Source organism: Hibiscus syriacus, unplaced genomic scaffold (assembly GCF_006381635.1).
Source record: "Hibiscus syriacus cultivar Baekdansim isolate YM2019G1 unplaced genomic scaffold, ASM638163v2 tig00003041_pilon, whole genome shotgun sequence".
NCBI lineage: Eukaryota > Viridiplantae > Streptophyta > Magnoliopsida > Malvales > Malvaceae > Hibiscus > Hibiscus syriacus.
This window is the reverse complement of record NW_024061960.1, coordinates 1,245,053-1,254,949: the sequence shown is the minus strand read 5'-3', so window position 1 is coordinate 1,254,949 and position 9,897 is coordinate 1,245,053. Positions and strand designations below refer to the sequence as shown.

The 9,897-nt window shown below is 36.1% G+C and overlaps 1 pseudogene; it reads left to right on the top strand.

Moving 5' to 3' along the window:
- The first annotated feature begins 5,643 nt into the window (after positions 1 to 5,643).
- On the top strand, positions 5,644 to 9,397 carry LOC120168367 (annotated as a pseudogene).
- Positions 9,398 to 9,897: the final 500 nt, after the last annotated feature.

Genomic DNA, 9,897 nt, shown 5'->3' with positions numbered 1-9,897 from the left:
GTTCACACATAATATACACATAATACAACGTTTGCATTTAAAAATCACCTAAGTTAACAGTCCCAAAAGGTGAAGCCGGTTGTGATTGAGATTTTGATGAGGATCCATATTTTTATAAAGGAAAAGATGATTGTGATGGCACTGGTGATCCATATGTCAACCTTGTATGACCACTTTCCTTGCACCGACTACATGTCGATCTCTTCTTCTCTTCACCCTTAGACGGTATACGATCGTGACTTTTTGGTCGGCCAGGTAGCCTTCTGTCCATGGCTGGTGGCAAAACTGTTTGTAAGTCATCTGGTATGTCCCACTCAGAAGGATGTGGAATAGGGTAGACAATCTCGCCATAAGTCTGTCGATATACTTCTGTAGTGTAGCAATCCATAGCGTATGCGCTTGAATCATCTTGGTTTAGATGAAGAGAAACTTTTATAACATGGCCACACGGATAACCAGATGTTTGCCATTTTATACAACTACACGTCTTTGCATTTAGATCGACAAGCCCATTTAAGTTATTATCCAGTACTTCAAACAAAGTGTTTGAACATGGTTCAACTCTCCATGACATTGACTTCACATCACGTTTCGTTATCTTTTTTTCTGTCCATGGTGTAACACGATGTTCCAATGTTCCTGTAAATTTAAATAAATAATACTTAGTAAAATATATGATAAGTTACGAATTTAAAGAAATATACCTGCATGGTTTCTTTTCTTGTAGTACCACTGTTGAATAGAGGCTAAAAAAACTCCATTAACATAGTAATGGGTAATTTCCGGGAATGACGACTTAGAGCATTGATTGATTCTGCACTATTAGATGTCATGAAACCATATCTTGCTTCAAGTTGATGTACTCTTGACCATCTTTCAAACCCGACATCTTCTAGTGTTTGAGCACACTGAGGCAAAACACGTCTTAAACAGTTTATATGCTTATTAAAATCCACTTCCCGATAAGCTTTACAGCCTTCCAGTATGTCCATTTGTGATTTTTTATACCAGCAGACCATGATTTAGATTTCTATACAAATGAACACCCACAAAGTCCATGAAAAGCATCTGGGAAACCCTTCTAACAGCGTTGTCAATTGAGTTTGCCCTATCGGATATGATTGTCAGATTGCTAATAGGACCTATGCATCCCTAAGATGCCCCATAAACCATGTCCATGAATCAGAGGTTTCAGATTTGCCAACCCCGTAAGCTATTGGCAGTATCCCATTGTTAGCATCCATGGCTACTGCTAATAAGTTTACTCCAAGATATCGACCTTTTAAATGTGCTCCGTCAACTATAAAAACTGGGTGCATGCAATTAATAAACGAACGAATCTACAAAGTCATATACACAAGAAATATAATCATTTAAATGTGAAATCCATGTAACTAACAAAAATGAGTCAACAAAATTATATTGATTTACTAACCGCATCACCAATGGCGATAAACAGCAACTCAAAGCGTCCATCTCTATCTGTTTTGATATAAGTTACCGACCCAGGATTTTTCAGCTTTAAATTGTGACAATAAGCCGGCAGTTGGGCAAACGATGCTTCTGGCGACCCCCTCAACAATTCCAAGGCATAACATTTGGCTCCCCCAAGCTTGAGAATATGAGATACTAATCTTGAACCGAGCATTCATGTCAGTCATAATTTCATGTCCCCGATATACCCTGCCATTCAAAAACATTAACTCAGCCAGAAAACCACCCAACACCTTTTTGTTTGCATGTCTATGGTGAGGAAAAACTTGGGTTCTTGAACATGTATGTTTATCAATAAAAGTTCTAACTTGAAACATTTCGCAATCTTTTATCCTCTTTGCAATCATACGCGACGTACAGTTTTTGTCAATCATACACCTTGTTTCGAAATGATCTTTGCTTGATTTGTTAACTTTTAGTTGATAACCATCTTCCACACATTTCGTATACAAAGCTATCTTCAAGTATTCCTTTGTATCAAAACAATCATCTTTCTTGATACGAATAATTTTTGTGTAACAATCAACTGCTATCTTTACCAACTCTTCTTCCGGTATCTGAAGTAATTCTGGCATATTCCAATTATACTCCCGTGGCATTTTCTTCGGGGACTTTTCTTTGGTGATTTCTTATTCTTCTTTTTCTTCTTCAGTGTTATATGAATTACAGAATGGATGTTCAACATGTTCATTTACAGTCGTAACTTCCTCCTCATTATCATTAACAACATCTTCCTCGGTAACAGCTGTTTCATCATCAAAATTCGGGTATTGACCAATATCAAAATCATTACACGCAGGGTCTGTTTCTTCTTCTGAAATATCATCAAAATCCGAGTATTGACCAAGATCAAAGTCCGGGTATTGACCAAGATCAAATTTCGAATACTGACTAGTACTCACAATTTTTTCTGTTGGCTCATCATCGTCTAACTGGTCAATACGAAAACCGGAATTTGGTGCTGAAAGTTGATTGGGATTTGGATTAGGGAAAGGTTGTGAGTTTTGAGATTGTGTTTGGTATTGGAAATGTAGTGAAACAAAATTTGCTTGGTGATGAAATTGTGGTGGAACCATTAAATTTTGAGCACCATAAACTGGGGTTGAAAAACTTAGTTGATTATTACCCGCTACTAACCCAACTTCACTACTTCTAGGTTCAATAACATAAAATGTAACATCATCACTTGAAACACTAATGTAAGCAATGAATCGTTCAACATCTTCATTGTCAGTTAACAAATAAACTTTACCATTTCTCTGATAAGATAGCCTAAATCCACTTAGGGGCTCTAAATTCAATTTATTTGCAACACGTAACATTAGAGTTTCATAAGTTAACTTTTTTAATGACAGTTTTAGTTGAAGATTCATGGGTAAAGGCATATATTGTAAAACACCATGAACATTCTCCCATGACCCTCCAAAACACAAATCTATCCAAACATGATCAACATTAGATGATTTCATTATTGTAAATTAATTTACTAAACAAACGAGCTGCGAAACTAAAACCTGTTGCCGGATGGGGAAGGATGTCGTTGGATATAAGAACGGATGTCGCTGGAGAGAGTGATAGATGGAGATGGAATGAGTTGCGATTTAGGGATTTAGGGATTTATGTTATGAGTTGTTACTGCTGCGTAGTTATATACCCAAAACATTTGTGTTGCGAAACTAAAACATGTTGCGAATTCAGAAATCGAGTTGCGAATTTGAAATTCAGTATTGCGATAGTCAGAATCTCGTTGCGATTTTCCAAATTCATGTTGCGATTTACGTATTCACATTGCGAATTAGGAAAATCGCAACGCGAATTTGGGAAATCGCAATGCGATAGTCAGAATCGCGTTGCGAATCTGGAAACTGATTTGCGATACCGGAGATCGCGTTACGAATTATCAATCGCATTGCGATTTAGTTGGTCATTTTGGCAAATCCAAAAAAAGTTGGTTAAAATCTTATATTATAAGGTATTTTTGGTCACTGAGGTTATTTTCTCATAATATTATCCAGAAGTAAATTTTATAAAATTATTCTTATAATTATATTTTACATTATCTTAATTTTATAAAATTTTATATTTAACATAATATTAACATAGTTAATACACTAAATAATATAAAACATATTTTTATTAATATTTTTAATGCTTTATAATTAAATTTAAATAAAACGTTTTTGTCTAAAATAAATTAAAATTTATTTTATCTATGGTTAATTTGAACCAAATAGATAATCTTATATTTAAATTAAAATATCTTACAGATATAGCTGTCACAAGTGTGTTTTTAGTAATCGACAGCGGCATCAATTTTGGTGTTGATTGTCAACCGTCGATATCATTTTTTTTCTTTATTATAGCGTATCTTTATTTTTTTTTCTTTTTAATAATTTGTTTTTATGACATATTTTTTCTGCATTTATGACACGTTTTTCTTTGTCATATGTCATGTTTTCAGTCGTTTGACCGTTGTTTTCATTTGTTCTTTTTCATGGTTGGATTTGATATCGTCACGACTAATAAGATAACGCTTATTTATTATCATGTTGATCTTCCCTGCTTTTGACCCTTAAATTGAATTTGGATACATAATTTGCATTTGTGGACATTATTTTCACGTCGCTCAATTTTGATTTGCGATTTGTCGATAGTCTTTCAATAGCTTCATCCCTTTTATGGTTCGTTTGTCAATGCAGTCAGAACTGTTCGTTTCTACCTTCTGTTCGAATTTATTTGGTTATATTTTTTTAAATTTTCCTTATATGGTCCTTGTATTAGGAAAATGTCCTTAGTATATTTAGTTTACGGTTTTTGGTTGCAAACTTTTATTATAATTTGATATTTTCTATTTTTGATAAAATTAGTGCCTTATATATATATATATATAAAGAACTATCTTACAAATACATATATTATTATAAGGTAAATTATACATTTAATACTTTAATTATTACTTCCGTTTCATTTTAGACACTAAATTATTATTATTTTTTAAATCATATCTAAAATTTAATTTTAAATTTAAAAAAAATTAACGATATGAATCAATTAAATTAATAACGTTAGGGGAAAAAACCGCTTTGCAGGTATCCAGCAAGCAATAAATTAAACATTGTGAATTTAACAAATCTGGAACGTTAGATTCCAGAATCGAGAAATCGGACGGTTGATGGCAATAAATCCGGTATAAACAGGTAGAACAGATCGCTGCCTCCTCAGTTAATTTGAAATTCAAATCGATTCCCAAATCATTAAAAAAAAAAAAAAGCAGCGGCCCTTCTTCAACGCCAACGGTCCTTTTTTCGTAGACGCCTGGGCTACACGCTCTCTCTTAAACTCTTTTCTCTCCTTTCTGTTTGCAAATCCAAAATTCGAACCCCAATTATCCCTTTCTTTTTGTATGAATTCTGCATTTTCTGAGGCAGAATCTTCAATCTTTCTAAAAAAACAAGCATTCCAGTGGAAGAATTGTTAAGGTTCCTCTCCAACTCTCCACCTTTTTATTTTATTTTTTTGTTGCTAAATTTGGATATCGAGAAAATGTAGAGAAAGAAACAAGATGAGGGGAGGAGCTCAAAGCTTTTATTTCGTCTCTATTTTATCATAACTGGGATTCTTTTACTTCTTTAGGTTCGGGTTATTGCTCATTCTGAAAAAAAAATCATGATTGATTAACCAAGATTTGTGCAATAAATCACGATTTACTCTCCTATTAATTGGCCTTTAGTATTTTACCTAAAAATTTTAGGTCTATGTTTTGGAGCTCGCAGTTGATTTCTTTTTTATAGTAAGATTTTGATTGAATTAGGGTTTTCTGATGGCCATTTTCTCTTTGCGTTGACATTTATTTGTAATGAATTCCTCGTTTTAATTTCATTTTATATTTAGTTTAGAAGAACTTCTGGAAATTCAGTCTCGTATACTGTATTTTCCGAAAATAGTAATAAATTTCATTGTCCAAAACAACCACTATATTGAATTTGGATGCTACTGCAAATTATTTTTCCAGATTCCTTGTTCTCAGTTCTCATTCCAGCTTAAATTGATCTGAACCATTTATACGCCATCTGGGATTTCTGTAACTCTTTTTTCCTTCCATTTCGTGCTTCATTGTGGGTATAATTTTGGGTATCTTCGGATTTCTGACGACATTGGCTTTGTCAGGAATTCTGCAACATGTCGAATCCAAAAAATGATCCACTTATTCAAGTGGAAACAACATGTGGAACCCTTCTGTACGAACTTCAGGTATTGATGAATATTCCACAAAATAGACACCTTCAAGTCTTCCTTTTTTTCCTTGGCAAGAGGATGCCTACAAACTACTGCCTTGTATTGATTCTGAAAACCTGAACAATAATATTGTATTTACCCTTTCATGGTTCTTTGAAAAAAATTAGATAATCTGGGATGAAGTTGGGGAGACAGATGCTGACCGTGATAAAATGCTGCTCGAGCTTGAAAGAGAGTGCCTGGAAGTATATAGAAGAAAGGTAGATCAGGCAAATCACTGCAGAGCTCAGCTACGACGAAGGATTGCTGATTCTGAAGCCGAGCTTGCTGCCATCTGCTCAGCAATGGGGGAAAGGCCTGTGCATATTAGGCAGGTCAGGAATGAAACAAATCCTGGACGAAAATTTTCTGAGTAGACTGAACTATTTACTTATGGTTAAATGTTTTTCTTTCAGTCTGATCAAAACGTTGGAAGCTTAAAGGAGGAGCTCAGCAAGATTCTTCCACAATTGGAGGAAATGAAGAAAAGAAAGATCGAAAGAAGAAATCAATTTGTAGATGTTTTAGAGCAGATACAAAAGATCACAAATGAGATTTATGGATCCTCCGTATCAATTTCTTCCAAAGCAGTAGTGGATGAAACTGACTTATCCTTAAGGAAGCTTGAAGAATTGCATAGACAGCTCCATGAACTTCAGAAAGAGAAGGTCAACTTCCCTTCCTTATGTCTTTATTGTTTCCAAAGAATTTTCTCAGTAACTGATCTCTCTCTTGTGCAGAGTGATCGCCTGAAGCAGGTTCAGGATTTGTAGATGTTTTAGAGCAGATACAAAAGATCACAAATGAGATTTATGGATCCTCCGTATCAATTTCTTCCAAAGCAGTAGTGGATGAAACTGACTTATCCTTAAGGAAGCTTGAAGAATTGCATAGACAGCTCCATGAACTTCAGAAAGAGAAGGTCAACTTCCCTTCCTTATGTCTTTATTGTTTCCAAAGAATTTTCTCAGTAACTGATCTCTCTCTTGTGCAGAGTGATCGCCTGAAGCAGGTTCAGGATTACCTTAACACATTGAACTCACTCTGTTCTGTGCTGGGTATGGATTTCGAGCTGACAGTTAATGAAATTCATCCTAGTTTATGTGACCCCAAAGGATTTAGGACTATCAGCGATAATACAATTGAGCAGTTGGAAACATTGATAAAAAAGTTATGGGAAGTTAAGATACAGAGGATGCAGAGGGTAAAAATGTTATATTTTAGCATTTTGTGCATTGGAACATTCTCCTTCCTCTGCATGTAACAATGATTCTTTGACGCTTGGCAGCTACAAGATCTTGCAACTACCATGTTAGAGTTATGGAATCTGATGGATACACCTATTGAGGAGCAACAGATGTTTCAGAATGTTACCCGAAATGTGGCTGCTTCAGAACATGAAATTACTGAACCCAACACTCTCTCCGTGGATTTTATAAACTACGTAAGTGATGCTTGTCTAAACATGATCTTCTCTTGGGTTCTATAGATTTCAGAAGCTAGTAGTTGCTTTCTTCTAGACTAATTGAGAAGTAAATGTGATATATCGTGCAGGTTGAGGCAGAAGTTTCCCGGTTGGAACAGTTGAAGTCAAGCAAAATGAAAGAGCTGGTCCTGAAGAAGAGATTAGAGCTAGAGGAGATCTGTAGAAAGACTCACCTGCTTCCAGATTCAGAATGTGCACTAGAAGATGCCATTGAAGCTATCGAGTCTGGTACTTGATGATGATATTATTTTCTTCATCCTATCAGTTATATGATATTCCACTTTGCTCCCTTCTATCGACTGCCATCTTACTTTTTTATATCCAGGGTTTGCTGATGCTGCCACCATACTAGAACAAATTGAACTTCAAATTGCGAAGGTCAAAGAGGAGGGCCTTTAGCAGGAAAGAAATACTTGAAAAGGTGGAGAAATGGTTGACGGCATGTGATGAGGAGTGCTGGCTTGAGGAATACAACAGGGTGGGTGTTTTTGGCATCTCTTAAAGAGTAGTCTTCTTCGTTCTTCTAGACTTGCTTAATTGTCTGTGATTCAACAGGATGAAAACCGATATAACGCGGGAAAAGGTGCCCATCTTACGCTCAAGCGTGCTGAGAAAGCCCGTGCCTTGGTAAATAAGCTTCCAGGTAAATAATAAGACTAAAGGTTGAGAAATGTAAACTTACAACCCAATGTTACCTGTTTTGCTTAGAATCGCTTACACTGTGCTGAAGTTGTTTTATCATATTAAACCAGGAATGGTGGAGGCATTGGCTTCAAAGACCACGTCATGGGAGAAGGAGAGAGAGATTGAATTTTTGTATGATGGTGTGAGTACTCTACCAATGTACACGAACCTTTAGTTCCCATATATGCTTAAAACTTTTGGCATGTAACTGATCCTTGCACACTACCCAGATTCGTCTCCTTTCTATGCTTGAAGAGTACACTATTTTACGACAAGAGAAGGAGCAAGAACGGCGTAGGCTGCGGGTATGATACAAACCTTATTTCCCAATTGTAGTGCACATGCAACTAAAGGTTATGGAAGTTTTCCCTCACTAAATCGAGCTAATATAATTGTGTCATTATTGCTGTGCTCTAGGACCAGAAGAAACTTCAGGGACAGCTGATAGCAGAGCAAGAGGCACTCTACGGGTCAAAACCAAGCCCATCAAAACCCCAGAGTGTGAAAAAGGGTCCTAGGTATTCAACTGGAGGTGCAAGCAATAGAAGAGTTTCCTTGGGAGGAGCCATGATTCCCACTCATAAACCCGATTCACTTCACTCTGCAAAGGCTACTACCAAAACGCGTCCTAGTAAGAAAAATGAGCGAATGCAAAATGAACATCTAAATCATCGGCAGGATGACGCCACAGCTTTCTCAGCTAGTAAGTTCTGTCTCTGCTTTTTTACATTTAAGAAACGTCTCAATTGCTTTCTAGGATAACTAGAAATCTGCATCCAAAAGGCACCATATTTTCAATATGTATCATATGTTGAACCATTTCACTAATTTTCAGTTAGGAGAGGCCTGGACATGGTTGACACTCCTGTACGAAAACATTCTTCCACTCCCAGAGCTGTAAATGCGAGCGAACCAGAGTCGCCATTGTTAGTTCGTAAGCCATTCTCACCGATCACTTCTGCAGTATCATTGAAAAGCAATACAACAAACATGCTAGAAGTTGAAGATAATGATGAAAAATCACACAAGATGCTTTGTCCGAATAATGATCTCTCATACACTACCCCTTTGAAGACAATTTCTTTGGTGGACGAAGAAAATAGGACTCCGAAGGTGATGCCATTTTCCTTGCACACCTTCGACAGTGTCGGTTCCGATGCAGACTGCCATGACTCCAGCAGCTACGCCTGCACCTATACCTTTCGCTATTACCAAGCCAGTCGAAGAGAGTGAACAGTCCTTTGAGGAAAGAAGGCTTGCTTTTCTGCTTTCTAAGACTCAAATTACAGCATCATGAGTCATTTTAACTGGTTTATAATGGCAGAAGTCAATTATAATTTGACCCCTGTTATGCCTTGTGCGAGAGTATGCGAGCCTGAATGTGGACTAAACTGTTGCAAACAATTGTTGTGGCGAATGATACTTTTAGTTTTCTTATCAATATTCCCCTTCCGATCAGCATTTTTTATTTTACAAAATTAGAAAAAATGTGATTTCTTTTTTTCAGTTAATCGATATTGAAGAACCCCTGTTATGTCTTGTTTTTTTTCAGAAGTTACTGGTTCGAGTAACTATATCTGCAAAGTGTACGTGTATTATCAATGATTAAGAAATATTCTGAACAGAAACTATAATATTGTAATCATTCCAAACTATGTTATTGAATTTGAAAACAGATTTGGATCCAGAGCATTAAAGTGGGCAAATTTTCTTGAATCTCAAATACTCATTTCCAGATTTTCTAATCTCCATTGACCATTAACCTTGGCAATGAATTCTTCCACTCTTCTTCCTAGCTCTTCATCATCTTCAGCTTCATCGTCATTTTCATATTCATGGTTATGATCATCTTTAGCTGTTGCTTTGTTGTCCTCCATGGCTATTGCTTCTTCACTTGTATTGGGAAAAACTTGGTTATGATCAGGTGAAGCAATTTGATCATCGACGCTGGAACCATG